The sequence below is a fragment of the Spermophilus citellus genome (genome assembly GCF_964194105.1).
Source record: "Spermophilus citellus genome assembly, chromosome: 3".
Lineage (NCBI taxonomy): Eukaryota > Metazoa > Chordata > Mammalia > Rodentia > Sciuridae > Spermophilus > Spermophilus citellus.
In genome coordinates this window covers 44,186,854-44,203,144 of record NC_138184.1, presented here as the reverse complement: position 1 = coordinate 44,203,144, position 16,291 = coordinate 44,186,854, and the positions used below count along the sequence as shown (strand labels likewise).

The 16,291-nt window shown below is 43.6% G+C and overlaps 1 long non-coding RNA gene across 1 annotated transcript in view; it reads left to right on the top strand.

Moving 5' to 3' along the window:
* The first annotated feature begins 8,298 nt into the window (after positions 1-8,298).
* Positions 8,299-16,291, top strand: part of LOC308645431 — a 63,762-nt gene continuing 55,769 nt past the window's right edge. The window contains exon 1 of the long non-coding RNA XR_014021214.1: positions 8,299-8,401. This is a non-coding gene — a long non-coding RNA (uncharacterized lncRNA). The remainder of the gene's footprint in view (positions 8,402-16,291) is intronic.

Below are 16,291 nucleotides of genomic sequence, written 5' to 3'. Positions count from 1 at the left end.
ATTTCTTACAATGCTTAGATTGACTCTGTTTCACTCTTAGTTTCTTCTTCTCCTTCTCCTCCTCCTTCTTTGTAAATTTGTGAATCATTCTTTCAGAGGGTGTTTGTAAGAAAGCAGAGTTTGAACCCTTCCATGCTCAAAACTTTTGGACTTTGTTCTTGGATTTGATTGAAAGTTTGGCTGGGCATCTAATTCTAGGATGAAAATTATTTTCTCTTGGAACCGTGAAGTATCACTACATTTTCTTCTAGTTCCAATATTGTTTGTGAGAAGTTGGATAACTTTGATCATATTCCTCTGTAGGTAATCTGCTTTGTTTTCTTGAGAACTTCTTGAATTCATTCTTTGCTTTTGCTGTTCTAAAATATTGCAGTTTATTCATTCAACAAATATTTACCATAGATATTGGTTGCCAGGAACCTTAGAGGCTGGAGATAGGTCTGTAAGATCCCTGCTCTTGTGGATATTTGGAACAATAAAATGTAGACAAATGAATAGATGAGATGCCTACGTTGGGAGAGGTCTATGCAACAGGGGAAGAAGATAATGATGATCTTGAGCAGGATGAGGAGACCCTTCAGATGAGGTCCGGGAGGGGGTTCTCCCTGAGGTGACAAATGAAAAATCTGGGGGAAAGCACTAGGAAAAAAGGAAACTTGAATCCAAAGGATCAAGGTGGGAGTGGACTCTGAGTGTTTAGAGACAGAAATTTACCGGGGTAGCAGAAGAGTTAGGGAGCAAAGCCGGAAGGGGCAGGAGCTGAGACCCCAGAGGCAAACAGGAGACAGCATCTGGGAGCTCACAAGGGGCTCAGATCTTATTCTAAATCAGGGGGTACTAAGATCTGATTTAAGTTCAAAGGGCCCTCTGGCTGTGGTGTGTAAAATAGATTCATAAAAGGCAGGAACAGGGAGGCCAGTCAGAGGCCATTGCTCTAACCTTGGCCCACAGCAGCTGTGGTTTGGGGTGGTGTTGCAGTAGAGATGGGGAGAAGTGGTCAGGTGAGGGTCTTAGTTGGATGCTACAGGAAAGAACATGAAATTAAAGACCCCTCAGTTTCACTTGTGCACTTAGGTAAGTGGTGGGCCATTAACCAACAGGGAAATCTTGAGGAGAAGAAAAAAAATATTCTATTTTATTTGGAAGAAAAAAAATAGAGTGGTGTTAGGACATAACTAAGCAGAGATGCCAGATGGACCTGAGCAGTCTGTGCCTGTGTCAGATATCCAGGCCAGGAACTTAGGTCTGAGTGCCTTCACCTTGTCAGTGGTGTGCAATGCCCTGCTTGATCATTGATGGGCCGTTTTGAATTTTATTTAACTTTTTTGATGAAGCTGCAGATCCAACCCAGGGCCTTGCACATGCTAGGCAAGCACCCTACCACTGACCTTACCAGCCCCGAAACCTTTTTTCACGATGTCTTGTGTGTCTTCCACACTTTTTTTTTAAATTGTTTATTTCGTTATAATCTTTCCAATTCTGCTGACCTTTTCTTATTACAGGGATGTTAAACCTCCTGGTTTGATCCAAAGGATCTCTTAACTTTCCTTCATTTTCCTTATCTCTTTGTGCTTTTGTGCCATGTCTTCAGAAGGTTTTTTGACTCTTTTTTGTCTCACAGTGATATTGATTCATGTGATGTTGCTTTAATCCTTTTTTCCTTTCAAGAGCTCTTATTTTCTGGTGATTGCTTCTTTTTTATGGCAACCTCTTCTTGTCTCATGATTGATATCAGGATTCTGTTTGTATTCTTAAAATGTTCTGTCTCCTCCTTATATTATTTCTGTTATGGTCTTGGTCCTTCTCTTTTGTACTGCTTTTCATGGAAAGTTAAGAGGTCATAGTACTCTCCATTTTTATGAATGAAGAGCTACTTGCTTGATCTGCCTGTCTGGAAGGGTTTTCATACAAGTGGGCTGCCCTGTGGGCCTTCCCCCACCCCCACTGGCAGCGAGGGAATGATTTAGTACATGGAATGTGTCCAGTAGCAACACAAGTAGGACCTGGAAGTCAAGCTGAAATCTTGAATGCTTTTAGATTTAACGGCATATGAACTCTTTTGAAAGATCAGTAACGGTTACCCCTCCCTGAAAACGTATGTCTGGATAAGTGTTACCAGTTATTCATTACTGTTTTTGAGGCATTGACAGATTAGTAATGTTTGCCATGGGTGTGAGTGGGAGGGGGAGGCGCCTAGCAAGAGGTCACCAGGCATCGTTCTTACTTCAACCTACAGAGCTGTCAAGGATCACAGTTCAGAAGACTGTCGTTCAGCTCCAGCCTGAAGGAGATATTCATGGATAGATCGCGGGCCCTCGAAGCAGTCATTTCAGTGAATGATAATTCATGGTTAAATGTATGTGAACTTACCTTGGTCTCCATTTCTATAGTGCTGACAGGAGGACTGACCAGAGAGGAAATCAGTTTGAGAAAGAAGTAGCCACTCATGTATTATTAGTCCTAAAATGTGTGTGTGTGTGTGTGTGTGTGTGTGTGTATTTAGGCAAGTGACCCTAGTACAAGCTACATGCAAGTTATTTGTGGAATCTTTATACCTCTGTTACCTCCACAGGTCTGGTTAACCAGAGTTAACTGCATTTGACTTTATTTTAATGGCTAATATGACAGACAAATATTTATTGACTCTACAGAAGAACCTGAACAGGATGCTGCCATTAGCAACTTGGAAAGACAGAGTTGAATTTTTTAAGGACACTTTAGTTTAAAAAAAGAACTTGAATCAACATATTTGGTATCCACAAAGGTAAATTAGGGCAGTGAACACAGGAAGAACAAACAGTTCACATCCAAGATGGGCCAGACCTAATTCATCCATGTTGAACAGAGTGGCCATTTGGGGAAATTGCAGTGGGTCACAAGATTCACGAGTCACTGAGATTGAGTTTTAAACTAGAAATATCCAAAGGGAAATGTGATGGTGGGATAGATGATGACTAGGAGGGAGAATGGGCAAGAGATGTAAATGTGAGTGCTTCTGGGAGCCATGCTGGTGGGATCAATGTGTGAGACAGACGGGAGCATAATAAGAGGTGCTGAGGCCTGCAGCCAAATGCAGAAGAAGTGTCACTTCTGAAGACAGTCTAATTCAGATTTTGTTTAAAAACCACATAGTAGTCAGTCATGTGGAATTTCTCAGATCTCATGGTACACCCTATCTTTGGCACCGTGAGCAATTAGCAGCCCACGTCTTCAGACCTATTGTTTAAGGCAGTTGTCCACCATCAGGCTACTTGTGAGCTGTGATAATGCTGATAGTTAACAAACCACACTGCTCTTGTGGTGCTATGTGTTCACCTTCTCACAAAGGGCAAGGGGGATATTCTTAAATTCTCAGTTCCTGGAGGAACACACCCAAACATAGAAATATACTAAATGTAAATACATTCCATCAAGTGATTGTCCAGAAAACATTGAAGAGACTTGTCTGAGGAATTGTGATTTCATTACTGTTCATTGTGAGGGTCTTTCTCCTCAAGTATGAAGGCGAACTCGAGGAAGAATCCATTGCAAGTCAGCAGAAGTTTCAGAAGTAGCTCCCTGAGGCTGTGTTAGCCAAGTGAACACAGCTAATTAATTAGCAGCTGGCTGATGTCAGCAGGCACATCCATGAAGATCGTCTGTGTTCTTCAAGTCAAGGAACATGGTGGTTTAGAACTAGAAGCACCTTTACCCCAGGAGAGCTGCATGGTAACAGACCATCAGGAGATAGTAAGTAGAAGACACATCCCAATTAAAACTGAAATCAAGATAGACAATGGCTTCTGTTCTGAGGGCTGTGGATGAACTCTAAGTGTTTCTGGATGGATGGAGAGAGAGAGAGAATTTTAAAATCTATTTTCTGAAATTTCTATTAATTATGTAATAGGCTGTAGAAACTGGATAAAATATGAAAAAGCTCCTACTAACTAGAGCTTAGCAGAAATAGGATTTATAAGTCCTTTTCCTCTTTTCTGCAAAAGAAGAATGATATAAGTTGGTTCAGAAAAGGAGGAAGTGATAAAAAAATTACTTTTGATATAAAATCATTGTTGCCAGTTCTCCATTTAATCTGTAGAGATAAGTAGAAGGAATAGAACAGCCCTGGCTGGAGTGGGGGTGTATGAGGTGCAGATCCTTCTGTCTTTTCCTCTCTTACCTCCTGTTGGTTGATGGCATTCTCTATAATCAGAAAAGTTTGCAAAATTGATATGAATGATGATTAAATGGAAAAGTCAAATTTATGTCATATAGATTTGGGTGGGCTCAGTGAGGCTTCAGAAGCCTTGGGTTTTGCTATCTCTATAGGAACATTGAAGGGTTAAATATATCTCTCTTGGGCTTAAGTAAATGAATTGGTGGCACAATATTATTTAAGATCATTGAGTTGATCTAATCCAGTATTTGTCAAAATGTAGAAACTGAGGCAGGAGAGACTTGGAGGAGAAGTTAAATTCAAGGCACAGGATTAGCCAGGTCAGGTGTAAGACCAGACTCTAGAACTTCCAATTCCAGCATCAGTTCTCATTCAGCTCTGATCTCTTCATTTTGTTTAATTCTTGAGATTATGCCTAAGAGCAATTGTATTTCTGATGTACATTGTACATTGACCAACCCATTTGAAATTGCCAACCTACAGGCTCCCCTAAGTATTCACCTACAGGTTGGCAACTTCAAATGGTTGGTCAATGTAATGTTATATGTGAGGTGCACACTTAGGTGTTTTTCATTCTGGATGGGAAACAGAACATTTTGGATTTTCTGATCAATAGAGGAATGGTGAATTGTATGGCAAACTTCACTTTCCTGAAAGATTGTGTGTATGCGTGCATGCGTGTGTGTGTGTGTGTGTGCGTGCGTGTGTGTGTATGTGTGTAGTGATCTAATCACTTCCCAAAGACCCACCTCCTAAAACTAGGGTGGGTGATCTGGATGAACACCACTGTCCATCTAACTCTGGCTCATGCCTTCCACTATCCTTTGGTGGCAAGAATTTTAACATATAGAGGATGTGAGGGGAAAGGGGGAAAAAAAAACAAGGGAGAGAAATGAATTACAGTAGATGGGGTAAAGAGAGAAGATGGGAGGGGAGGGGAGGGGGGATAGTAGAGGATAGGAAAGGCAGCAGAATACAACAGACATGAGTATGTCAATATGTAAATCAGTGGAAGTGTAACTGATGTGATTCTGCAATCTGTATACGGGGTAAAAATTGGAGTTCATAACCCACTTGAATCAAATGTATGAAATATGATATGTCAAGAACTATGTAATGTTTTGAACAACCAATAATAAAAATTTAAAAAAGAAAATAAAAAAAATTTTTTAAAAAAGAATTTTAACATATGAATTTGGGGGAACACAAACATCCAGATCATAGCACCCACAGTTTAAATATACCATAGTTACATCTTCATTTAGGAGTTTTAATTTTCTTAGTACTATAATAGAAGAATATTATTTCTGAAAATTATATGGATGAAGCAAAACTCATATTATCTGGTATATCACTTAAGCCAGAAAGTCGAGATTTGGGGTTAAAAAAAAAATAAAAAGAATCCTTACACCCTTAGCATATACAGATTTCTTTGTGCCATATAAATTATATCTACTTTTAAAAGAACTCTAGAAAACATGAATTTTATCTTATACAGAGAAAAGTTAAGTCCAGCTTCTGAATATATCAGAAAAAGGCTGACAGTGTGAACAGATAAAATACAGCCAGAAAATGCTCATAAAAATTCACTTTCATAAAGTAAATATATAGATGGATTTTTATTGGCATATTTAACCAACAGAATAAAACTGTTTTCTATCTGCAACATGCCAAGTTTTCTCAAAAATGAATCTGTATAAAAATTATCCTAGATATGGATACAGTGGATAAGTGAAGATAGTAATGAGGACAAAAATATTTAGGAAAAAAGTATCAAGAAGTAAAATGTACATATGACATGGGTCCTGGGATTCTGCATTTTTAAGTTCCCAAGCGAAGCCCCACTGCCTGAGGACCATACTTTGAATGACAGGGTGTGGATACTATCTTGATTATACTAAATAAGTACAAAAATTAATTCACCAGTAAGCTGTAAAAAGCATTTACAGTACTAAATGATTTTCATTGGGAAAGTAGGAAGTTTCAGGAAAATCGAGTGTATTTGTAAGTGCAAGTATATGACATTTATAATCACTGTTAACTTACCACAAACTTTGGTAATGTCTCGTGTTCATCATAACTTGTGGCAAATCATCAGTAAATGCTCATGTACCCTAGATTTTTCCTTACCAGAAAATGGGTTCTTGTGGGCAGGAAAAGATTCCTCCAGATGTCCCCAGACTTGCAAACAGATGAGGGTCCCCTGGGGCCTCAGGCTGACCACAGAAGGGCTGTGTGGAGCTACCAATACAGGCGCCCTTTGTCTCCACAAAAGGGAGGTAGGTGTTATCATAGGAAAGGTAAAAGAAGTAAGAAGGCACAGCTCTTCCAGGATCCCACCTTACTCCACTATAATTCTGACAGATCAGGTTTTTGCATAAAATAAATTTTGTTCCCCTAGGTATTCATCAAAGGAAAATGAAAACATATGTCCTTGCTAAGACTTGTACACAGCAACTTTATAATAGCCCCAGACTGGAAACAACCCAAATGGCTTTCAACAGGTAAAAGGATACGCAAGCTTGGTGTATTTAAATAGGGGGTGCTATGATCTGGATGTTTGTGTTTCCCCAAATTCATATGTTAAATTTTTCAAACCCAATAGATGGTGTTAGAGAGTGGGATCTTTGGGAGGTGACTAGGTCACAAGGGTGGTGCTCTCATGGGTAGGATTGGTGCCCTTATAAAAGAGGCACCTTACAAGGAGAGCATTCTCACCTGCTGAGATGGAGTAAGCAGCCTGCCACCTAGGAGAGGGCCCTCACCAGGACCACACTAGCACCCTGATCTCAGAATGACCTCCTCCAGAACTGTGAGACATAGATTTGTGTGGCACTTTGTTACAGCAGCCTGAACTGACTAGGACCCTGGCCACTGCCCAGCACTGGCACACACAGCTCCAGGGGTCCTCCTGACAAGCGTTGAACAAAAGAAACTGAAGCAAGAAGCACATGTTGAAGGACTGGATTGATTGGAAGGTCTAGAACAGGTTGCTGCTGGGGAGTGAGGACAGGTTGGGTGTGACCAAGGGGGACTTTCTGGGACTGTGGAATGTGCAATGTCTTGCATAGGGTGGTGGTGATGTGGGTATATCCTCTCATCAGAGCCTTGAACCGTACAATTAAAGGAAGTTATGCTGTAGTTTTTAAAACCGAATGTATGAGAAAGGAGTTTGGAAACCATAGCTACTGCATAAGGAGAGTCAGACCTGAAGAGGCCACCTGACTGCCCCAGAGTGATAGATAAGGGTTAACCCAGCCCTGTCACAGCTCTTCTCCACTCTGTCCTCGCAGCCCTGCCATTTCTGAAAGCTTCCATCATTCTCTTTCTGGAAAACAAACTTTCCAGACACTTGGCTGGAGTTTTTGGATTCAGACTGATTTCTCCTTGAGGTGGCGTCCACTCGTCCCTACCCAGCATGCACGCGGACAGTGGTCTAGAAAACAATGGTTTTGTAACCTGGAAACAAGGCCACATACCTGCCCTGCTCAGCCAGGGAGGCTCTTTGTTCCCACAGGCCTTAGGCAATTTAGTTAAACTGAATTCTGTAATTGAGCTGGGCTGAGCTCTGTAACCACACAACAGATCTTTATAGATGGAGTGGGTATGTCCAGCCCCCAAGGCTGTCTGTCACATGCACTCTGCTTCCATCCTGGCCAAGAGCCTTCTGTTTTCATCACCTAAGTGTTTTGGGGGGACTTTTCTCATTACAATATCTCTGACCTAGATGTAATGCATTATGTGGAAGAAATATACTAAGCTGCTGACTGTGGTGTCCCTGGGAGGTCCAGAAAAATTCCCCCTGGATACCAAGGGACAACAGAATGTGTCTGTTTGTTGCCTGTTCCCCTTAAAAGAGGTAGCCAGTGTTCTCTTTCCCCAGCACTTAGAACAGTGCCTGGCACATACAATTGCCCAGTAATAACTGCAGAACTGATGGAGACCCTATGACATCTTCATTGGTTTATTGATTAGAAAGAACAAATATCCTATCAAAAGCATGCATTTATGAGTCATAGTTTATTTATGGGATTTTCCATGCCAGCCTGTGTATGTATCCACATGATGAGTGGTAGAAAGAGCATCCAGGCAGAGGACAGAACAGGTGCAAAGGCTTGGTGGCAGGGAGAGATCAGTTGTCTGCTGGGAACTGAGAGGAGATAAGCAAAGACCATAGCAGCACTAGGAGACTCTGGAGAGAAAAACAGGGAACAGATAACTTGGGACCTTGTGGGTCAAAATTTCTTGGTAAGGGCTTTCAGTTTTATTCTAAATATGATTGGGCAGCTATTGAAGCTATTAAAGTGCTTTAAGGGTATGATTCAAGCTTTCTTATAAGATTATTTTTTTCCCTCCATGCAAGGAAAAAGAGTTGCAAGTTGTCAGCATTATAGAGGGAGGCCAGTCGGGTGCCGCTGCAATAATCCATGGCGGGAGGCGATGGTGGCCTCCATTACAAAGGTTGCAGTAGAGGTGGAGAGGGGAGGGTGCATTCAAGGCAGAAGCTGGCAGTAAGAACTTTCTGAGCAATTGAATGAGTAGGGTGAGAAGAAGGAGGAATAAGGGATAACTGCTAAGATCCTAGCATGAGAAATAATACATGGAAAACTAAGCAATGAACACATTTTGAAAGATTGAGGGTTCTTTTTTGGATAGGTTGGACATGGAGATGTCGGGCAGTTGGACATATGAGCTTGGAGGAGTGTCAAGGCTGGAAGGACAAAATGGGAGTCGTTAGCATCTACATGTGGCATCCACAGCTAATGGAGTTGACAATAACACTGCAGAGCAGGGTGGAGCTGCGGGAACCTCAGCATTTGGGGCTGACAATCAGCTTCTGGTGAATTCTCACCATTTACTTCACTGTGTTCTCTATAATGTTATTGGCCAATATTGTTTTGAGTGACTTTCACACATATCTTTAAACAGCCTGTAAAATGTTATATATGAAGAATAAAAGGTGTAATTTCAGAGGCTGTGTAGGGACAGGAAATAGCAGAGGCTCTCCCCATCAAAGATATGTTACTGGCACCATTTGTATTTCCAGCTATTTTCCTCATCGATATTGCTGGGTGGACATGCCCCCTGCCAGGTGCCAGACCCACATGCCCAGAAGAGATTGAGTGGACTAGACACCCAGAAGGGGGTGAGGTGGAGTTATGCTCCCTCCTGTATCTGCAGCTCAGCTGGAGCCGGCAGTGGCTAATGATGTTCACAGTAACTGCTCTCATTTGACTCCCACTCACCAAGAACCAAGTTGTCGCCTGGACCTGGCAGAGTCTGACACCTCAAACAGTTTTCAGATTTAATAAATGCTGTTCAATGAATGGATGCATGCACACATAAATACAAGAACACTTTAAGTCAAGATAGGCAGTTAAGAAAGTGTTTTATCCCACCACTGCCCAAAGTTATCTGCCCTGTCACTCCCACACCAAGGGACGCGTGCAAGGAAACACTGCCTACATTTATTTTTCTGATTTCCAGACTTTGACATCAGATTGCCTGGGTTTGAATCTCACCTCAGTCACTGACTGACTGAGCAGCCTTGAGCAATTTGATGGACCTTGGTTTCTTTACCTGGGAAACAGAAATCACTGTCATGCCCACCGCAGAGCGGTGCTGTGAGAGCGGCATGAGCTGACACATGTGACATGCTCAGAACCAGCCTGGCACATTGTTAGTGCTGAGGAGATGTTAGCTCTTATTATCCTTATTGTTATCTTATTATGTTTATTATTACTCTTGTTCACTGTAGCTCTTTCATCAAGGATCAAAGTCAGCCATCAAAGCAACTCTTGCTCCAACTGTCTGAGCCAGAAAATAGGCCCAGAAATGGCAGATGTGATATTCCAAATGATTAGCAACTGGCCTAGCACCCTATAGATACTGTAATGACATTAGACGGTCCCAGCCTTGGGCGGCTGGCGGATGGCACATTGCCTAGGGTGTGAGCTCAAGGATCAGGGGCCCCTTCCTCCCACCAGGTCCAGGCCTGCTGTGGCCAGAGCAGTAGAGGCTGGGGCAAAGGAACTGTGGCCATGCAGGCAGTTCCAGGCCAGGCCTTGGTAGTAGGAGGACGCAGGCCCAAGGGGAGTTCAGAGCAGTGGCTGTTTTCTTAATCCTAGCAATAGGTCTGATCATTCTAGGGTATATCTGCTGACCTCAGCCTGTGAGGACAAACTGAGCACTGAAAAAAACCTTCCTCCAGTTACCCCACTGTTCCCACCATCACCAACTACCAACACTTCCTGGCCACAGTCTAGTCTGTTGCTACTCATTTTTCTGAACTACACCAGCTCAGCTTGAAAGAGTTGGGAGTTGAACCAGCACTTCTGGGGAACTCACATTTGCCACCTGATTCTTCTTATCTGTTAGGACCCACAGTACTCAGGGCTCCAAAGACCCTGAACCATCAAGTTGACCCAGGGCCTGGCTGGTGGACCAGCTCTGTGTCCTGACATCTTAACTAAACCTTCAAGGGTTAGTAGGTCCCCAGCCACTCCTAGTTATATAGCCAAAAGCAGAATGCAGAAATAAATTGTAATACAGTCAAACAATAGGCTTCCTTAGAGAAATGAGAGTAAATAAAATACCTAGACTCACAAAATAGGTATCGTGCAGGTATAATGTTCAGAGAAAGAAGTAGACCCCAAAGGCCACCCTCACTCCATACAAGGAGTGTGTTTTCTTCATGCTCTTCCTCTCTTCCTCTTTGCTGTCTCTGGCTCCCCACTCCTCCAGCTTCTTCGAATCCCTCTCACTGGCTGCCCTAGAGGAGCATTTTATCACTCCTGTAATTCTGTTCAGAGCAGGTGGGGACCCTGTTTTAATTTGGCTTATTTTGGTATGAAGCTCCAGATCAGTGTCCTAACTATGGGTGCAATCATATCACCCTTGCTTAAAGCCATTTAATGGAACCCATTGTACCCAACCTAAACTTCAAACTCTGCCAAGACCTAAAACAAAGGCTGGCAACCTCAGATTGTGAGCCAAATCCCGCTTGTTGTCTGTTTTTGTCAGTAAAGTTTTATTGGAACACAGATGTGTCCAATGTTTGCAATTTGTATAGGCCTGCTGTGTGTCAAAAGCAGACTTGAGCTGTGGTGGAGACCATAAAGCCCATAGAGCCCTTGAACATTTGTCATCTGGCCCTTAGTAGAAAACATTTGCTGACCTCTGATTAGAAGGTCTCACAGGATCTGGCCACTGTCCACCCTTCCAGCCCTGGGTCCATCTCCCTACCTCATGTGCTCCAGCTACACACCACATTCAGTGTCCCCTGGGGCCTGTCCACTGGCTCTTTCTCTGCCAGGAATGCTCCTCAGCCCTCCCTGTCATCAATATAGTCTCAACCCTGATGCCCCTGAGGATCCCTGGCCACAGGCTCCCACCCCTCCCTCTAACGCCCTGGCTTACTTTGCACCTTCCAAAGATGCGTTTACTTTTCTATTGACTGTCTCCTCCAGTAAAAATGCAAACCCCACCATGGCCAGGACGAAGTCACCCTCGTCCACTGGTGCACCCTTGTAGTTCTTGATACCCTGACCTGTTATGGGTGTTCAGTAGATATGAGGCAAATGAATGAAGGAAGGAATAAAGATTTTCTAAAAGGCAATGCTGAGCAGTGGAGATCTGGAGTAGCAGGTGTGTTGTATGAAATGTTCTTTCATCTGATGAGCACACAGATGATCACACACTGTGCATCTCGCTTCCCTTTGTCTGTGCACCAGTGGTATTATGCCCATTTCACAGATGAGGAAACTGAAGTTCAGAATCATTGGATTAACATGCCCACAGTCACACAGTTAGTAAGTGACCAAGCAAGATCAGACCTGTCTGAATTCAGTACTCACCTTTTCCCAGTTGCCCTGCTCTTGAACTCAGCCCAGATGGCCTTGACTCTTGCAAATGCACCTCCCCTCTCACAGAACTTCTTTCTGGGCCAAGAGGACACACACACCCCATCTGGCAGATAACATCTTAGAATTTGAGTCCAGGCTGCACATATGCTATTGATCTGTTACCCTCATTCATTTTTTTTAAAATCCAAATAAAAATGAAGCCCAGCAGTCAATCTGAATTAATTAGCTTTTCTGGCAGCTGCCATCTGAGAATTAGGAATTATCCTGAGTCAATAAATTCTAACTGATTCTTTTTTTTTTTCTTGTGGTGTCAGATTGGATTAAAAGAAATGTTGTGGGTAAAATTAAATGCTATGCCTTTCTTATTGCTTCAGTTGCCTGAAGATAAATGCTTTTCATGATGATAAATATACCATAAATTATTGTAACAATAACTGAAATTCAAATAAATAGGCTGTATAACCCCATGGGACAGTAATTTTCCTTTTATAGTCGGCTTATTTACTGTTTATTGAAGAGAATGCCTGGTCGTTGCCTTTGAGGGATTTGAAATCCAATGTTGGTCTGGATTACTTAAGGAAAGCCCCAAGCCAAGCACCTGTCTACATCTTTGATTGTCTGTACTTTATTAAAAGGTTACAAGTCCACAAAATTCATGATCCTGAAGGCTGGAGAGGGCATGGGTGAAGTAAGAGGAAAAAGAGGCAGGACCCCTGGGAGCTGCACTCTGACCTCAGCCACGCTGATTCAGCTCATCATGCCCCAGATTTCTCTCCTGTTAAATGTGGGTTTTAGTAGCTGTCCTGCATCACAAATGCAGCCCATTCCTGAGATATTAAGTGTGACCTTTTTAAAAATGGACAGAACTTATTCCTGCCATCACATGAGTGACTTTGTCCAGTGTCCTAATGAAGCCAAGCCCTTGTCCTAGAGCTGTGGAGTGGTGGCCCAGGGAGCCTGGAATGCAGGCAGCATGCAGAGCCTGCCAAGCCAGCGAGGGCCTGAGCACCACAGGCAGGGTCCCATCCAGTGGAAACACCTGCTCCACACAGCACTGTAGCTAGGAACCCAGAGCATCTACCATCCGGCTGATGTGGGGCAGATCTGAATGGAAGTCCAGACTGAAGGGTTAACCAATAGTGTTAGTGCTTTTCCATCTGACTAGCGTAAATTTGGACCAATAGCATTGACCCAGTGCAATATGAACTCCTAGACTAGCACACTCTGGCAGCAACTTCCATTAGCTTCCCTCTTGCCCCTCAAGAGTGGTTTCCATCCTTCACACTTGAATAAGTTCTGCTCCTTTCACTCTTGCCTTTCATTGTCCTATTGGAGACAAGAACCTGGAAAGAAGTTGATGGTGGGGTCTGGGTGCTGGGATCTGTTGTAGCACTGGAGGGCATAGGCTGCCACACCACTTGATGGCAGTGGAGAAGAATCTGGCTTTGCTGGCTGCAACCCTTGGCTGCTGACCCTATCACGCAGGCTTGCAAAGGCCCCACCCATCCACAGAAGCAGAGAATAGAGTTTCTTCTCAAACTCTGGTTTCACTAAAGCCACTCTGTACACTGTATCCACAAGTTGAAATGACAGTAAGGGGTAGAAACATCAGGCATTGACACTGCTAAGGCAAATGGTCCCTGCTTTCAGGGAAAAGCAAAGTTTAACCAATAAACACATTTCTCAATGTAACAGTGTGTTTAGTTGGAAGTTTTATATGTATAATGACTGAGTTTCCAGAGTGAAAAAGTCCAAATTAGGTGACAGAGAACCAGACCTCTCAAAAAATCACTGAAGAGATCCCAAATGATTGAGAGACTTAAAAAGTGAGATAAGACTTGAGGAGAACTGTGTGGGGAGAGCTGCTGCAGGTTGGGAGTGTGCCTGTACTTCCCTGCAAGGTGGGATTCAGGATCCAGCCCAGGGAGGGATGTGCTGCTCAGCTATGGCTGCCTAACAAATCACTCCAAAACCCAAGAATTTATTTAGCTCACCAGTCTGCAGATTGGCTGGGGATTAGCGGCTCTAGGATGGTCCCCTTAGGTAGTTGCAGTCAACTGCTGGGTCAGCAGGCCACTTCTGATTTCTCCTGGTTCGCCTGTGTATCTGGAATGAAGAGCTGACTCAGTGTTGCTGCTTGTCATCTCCCATCCCTGAGAGGCGGGACTGAGTAGGTTCACATGATAGTGGCAGGCCCCAGAGAGCAGCATACAGGGACTCTTCTGGTCTACACTTGGAATGGTACATCATTATTTCCCATGCCTTCTGTTGTTCAGAACAAGTCACTAGACTAGCCCAGGTTCAAAGAAGATTGGTCCCTAAAAGGGGGAACATCAAAGACAGGTTGGAAAAGCGTGTGGCCAAGGAAGGAGATTTGCGAGGTTTTTATTTTTATTTTTTAATTACACATGGTTCACATTTATTTCTATTAGCACTGTCAGGAGCATATAGGGAGGAGTCTGCTGCAGGAGGGCTGCAGATCAGAATAGGCAAGGAAGAGACAACCCAAACCCGGGCTGCGGGCATTCAGCCCAGGCAGCGTGGAGGCAATGTGCACTCGGGATCCATTATTTTGAGCTGTGCTCACTGCACCACCCTGTGCCCTGCCCAGTGCCTTCCACTCTTTATCAGACCGGAAGGGCTGGTGCCATTACTGCTCTGCACACCCCATTGCCCATGGGAGTCTCTGGTCTTCTCACACAGGGCCAACTATGTTCAGGTGTCTGGCTCCAGAAGTACAAAGTCACCATATCCATGTAGAGCAAGAAGACGAAGACCAAGACCACCAAGAGTCCCTCAGTGTTCAGCATCAAATGTCATTGCCATATTTTATCATTCACAGATTCAGGAGTTCAAAGAGGCCTTTCATATGACTGATGAGAATAGAGAAGGTTTTGTGAACAAAGATTTGCATGATACGCTTGTCTCCCTAGGGAATAATCCTACTGATGCAGACTTTAAGGCCATGATGAATGAGCTCTGGGGTCCATGTCTGGTGAGAAGTTAAATGACACAAATCTTGAAGATGGCATCATCAATGCTTTCACTTGCTTTGATGAAGAAGCAACAGGTGCTGTTCAGAAGAATTAGCTGAGAGCTGCTGACAGTGATGGGAGACCAGTTTACAAAGGATGGAAGTGGATGAGCTGTACAGAGAAACCTCTTCTATGGTGTCTGTTTTCCTATGGACCATGATGAATATGCCAATTAGGATTGTGCTGATAAAGGCCACCAAGATGATCATAAAATATCCAGGGTAGATGGAGACTGGTGATCTCTGAGGCTGTTGGTGCTGTTGTTGGCATTTCCAACCAGTGCTCCAAGAGTGGCAGCACCCTCCCATGGAGATCTTTCTGAAATATTGTACCCATTCCCTGTCATTCTCTCACTTCTCCTTGTGCCCTCCGGCTCTAGAATTAATCACTGTCCACCTCAGGTATATCACTTTAAAACAGAGGCATGGCTGTCCATCAATACTGAAGTTCCAGAATATACCAATGCATTTCTCTCCATCTTTCTGACAAAATACCTTGGCCTGCAAAGTGAGATGACACTGGGTCTATTTTTCTACAGGTCCATGTCAAGCAGGATCATGCTGAGCTCTTGTTCCACTTCTCCCAGTGTCTGGGTCAATTCTGACCATGTTTTGTGGTGTTTACCTCTTTTGGCAAGAGACCCAAAGGTTTGATCTTGTTGCTGTCACTGTCAAATGGAAGGAAAGAGGTCTCATTAAGCGCTGTACTTCACACCAGGGCTGTCCAGGTGTGGACTGACATTTGACAGTGAAGTTGAGGCAAAGAGAATTGAGGGTATAGTTCTAGAGGTTTCCAAACTACGCAGGTTCTGTGATAAGGCCTTCCCCCTTGGCTGTGTCACTTCATGGTCAACAGCAATGGAAGGAATCAGAGGGTTGCAAGTTCGAAGCCAGGCTCAACAACTTAGTGAGACCCTGTCTTGAAAATAAATAAAAAGGATGGGGACATCGTTCAGTGGTAGAGTGATTGCCTAACGTGGGTGAGGCTCTGGGTTCAATCTCCAGAAGGAGAAGCCAAGAACTTTGCACTGGGACAACAGAAAAGATGCCTGGAGGGCATCTCAGGAATTGGCAAGACCCCACCCGTGGCAGGCTCAAAGTGTAAAAGTGTAAAACCGTGCAAACTCCTTTCAAAGATATTTGTTTGGGAAGAGAGCCCCCAAGCTCCCAGAGGGTCACCCAGGCAACTGTCAGCCTCAAGGTACCCATTTCCGCCTGAAACATTCAGATGCAGCTGTG